The sequence below is a fragment of the Drosophila bipectinata genome, chromosome XL, assembly GCF_030179905.1.
Source record: "Drosophila bipectinata strain 14024-0381.07 chromosome XL, DbipHiC1v2, whole genome shotgun sequence".
Taxonomy (NCBI): domain Eukaryota; kingdom Metazoa; phylum Arthropoda; class Insecta; order Diptera; family Drosophilidae; genus Drosophila; species Drosophila bipectinata.
In genome coordinates, this window is record NC_091734.1 from 9,056,173 (window position 1) to 9,059,050 (window position 2,878).

Sequence of the window (2,878 nt, forward strand, 5' to 3'; positions counted from 1 at the left end):
GATCAGATGCAAATTGGCAGAGCTATGGCCATCAGAAGGAGCAAAAGTGCAAAAATTAGGAAAACCCACCATTTTGCAGGGGATCCCCTTGGAAAAAAATCGAAAAATTAGAAAACGACATTTCAACAATGTTTTGAATGAGGAAAGTCGCTCTTGGGTTCGCTGATTACTAAATGGTACTTTATTTTCCGATCAGATGCAAATTGGCAGAGCTATGGCCATCAGAAGGAGCAAAAGTGCGAAAATTAGGAAAACCCACCATTTTGCAGGGGACCCCTTGGAAAAAAATCGAAAAATTAGAAAACGACATTTCAGCAATGTTTTGAATGAGGAAAGTCGCTTTTGGGTTCGCTGATTACTAAATGGTACTTTATTTTCCGATCAGATGCAAATTGGCAGAGCTATGGCCATCAGAAGGAGAAAAAGTGCGAAAATTAGGAAAACCCACCATTTTGCAGGGGATCCCCTTGGAAAAAAATCGAAAAATTTGAAAACGACATTTCAGCAATGTTTTGAATGAGGAAAGTCGCTTTTGGGTTCGCTGATTACTAAATGGTACTTTATTTTCCGATCAGATGCAAATTGGCAGAGCTATGGCCATCAGAAGGAGCAAAAGTGCGAAAATTAGGAAAACCCACCATTTTGCAGGGGATCCCCTTGGAAAAAAATCGAAAAATTTGAAAACGACATTTCAGCAATGTTTTGAATGAGGAAAGTCGCTTTTGGGTTCGCTGATTACTAAATGGTACTTTATTTTCCGATCAGATGCAAATTGGCAGAGCTATGGCCATCAGAAGGAGCAAAAGTGCGAAAATTAGGAAAACCCACCATTTTGCAGGGGATCCCCTTGGAAAAAAATCGAAAAATTTGAAAACGACATTTCAGCAATGTTTTGAATGAGGAAAGTCGCTTTTGGGTTCGCTGATTACTAAATGGTACTTTATTTTCCGATCAGATGCAAATTGGCAGAGCTATGGCCATCAGAAGGAGCAAAAGTGCGAAAATTAGGAAAACCCACCATTTTGCAGGGGATCCCCTTGGAAAAAAATCGAAAAATTTGAAAACGACATTTCAGCAATGTTTTGAATGAGGAAAGTCGCTTTTGGGTTCGCTGATTACTAAATGGTACTTTATTTTCCGATCAGATGCAAATTGGCAGAGCTATGGCCATCAGAAGGAGCAAAAGTGCGAAAATTAGGAAAACCCACCATTTTGCAGGGGATCCCCTTGGAAAAAAATCGAAAAATTAGAAAACGACATTTCAGCAATGTTTTGAATGAGGAAAGTCGCTTTTGGGTTCGCTGATTACTAAATGGTACTTTATTATCCGATCAGATGCAAATTGGCAGAGCTATGGCCATCAGAAGGAGCAAAAGTGCGAAAATTAGGAAAACCCACCATTTTGCAGGGGATCCCCTTGGAAAAAAATCGAAAAATTAGAAAACGACATTTCAGCAATGTTTTGAATGAAGAAAGTCGCTTTTGGGTTCGCTGAATACTAAATGGTACTTTATTTCCTGATCGGACACAAATTTACTGAGATATGGCCATCAGAAGGAGCAAAAGTGCGAAAATTGGGAAAACCCACCATTTTGCAGGGAATTCCCTTGGAAAAAATGTTTAGAAATGGTACTCATAATGGTTTCTATTTCCCGATCGAAAAATTATATAAATCGAAATATACTGAAAACTCAACACTGCGATTTTATTTTGAAAAATCAAAATTCCCGTCGTTGATAGCATAATTTTAGGCCAAATCAAAATATATTTTAGAAGAATATAATACATAATTTTGTGCTCTTGAACCTCTTAATAAATTGATGTTATTATATCGGGTCGTTCAAGGTTTTTCCCACCTAAAAAATTGATTAGGAAGACAAAATACTAACCCTTTTCTATTTTAATATTTGAATTATATTTTGAAGAAGTTTCTAGCTGTAGCTCTTTCTCAAAGCCTCACCATCAGATGGCGCTTGTTTTGGCTTCCGTTTGGCATATTTTTGGGGTTACAGGAAAAAGGTCTTCCGAAAATTGAAAACCCGTTTCTTTGCATGCAAATACTCTCCTGATGCATTTTTTGCCGACCGCCCCCTTAAGAGTAAAAATTTCACACATAATTACAAGTGTGGCTGGGGCCGGAGCTGGAGATCTTGGCCTTTTAAAACCAACAACGATTATTCACAATTCTGATTTTCAGAGTCGTAGTAGTACCCACCCAGGCGATGATTTATGCATCGGTTTGGGGGCGTGGCATATATGTATCCATTGGTGGTGGGCTGAGGGCAAAAACTTTCGAAAAACAAACAGAAGGGCTGCCCTTCTGTAGGCAAAAAATACAAATCAACGGCAGCAGGCAACATTTATTTACTTTGTGATTATGGAACGGAACAGACTCCCATCCCGAGATCCAGATTCAGATTCAGAGTGAGATCCCTCCTTCTGTGCGAAACACTTAACGCCAAAAGTGAGCAAAACAACACTTGCTCTATTAACACGCCAGACTCTCGAAAGGGGGAGAATCGCGAGGAAACCACGAGGATCAGGGGGGAAAAAAAATCGCGAATCGTGAATGGAGTCGCGTCCTCCGACTGTCTGAAATTTATTGAGAAGCATTAAGGCGGCTTAACGAGAAACGAAACGAAACTAAAGGCATCGGAACGAGCCTGGTCCCGGGCTGAAACGGGGTAGCATCTTGGCCCGAACGTGTGGCTAATTTGCGGTTAAGACCATGATGATTTACATAGCCAAAAAGTAAGATAACCGCAACTCGGTCTGCGGTATTCATCCGCCATGCAAATTATAGAAATTTCCACTTTTCGTCTCGAAAAACAAATATTGAGATAACTCTCTTTTTTTTTGGTAGCCTATAATTAGGCCA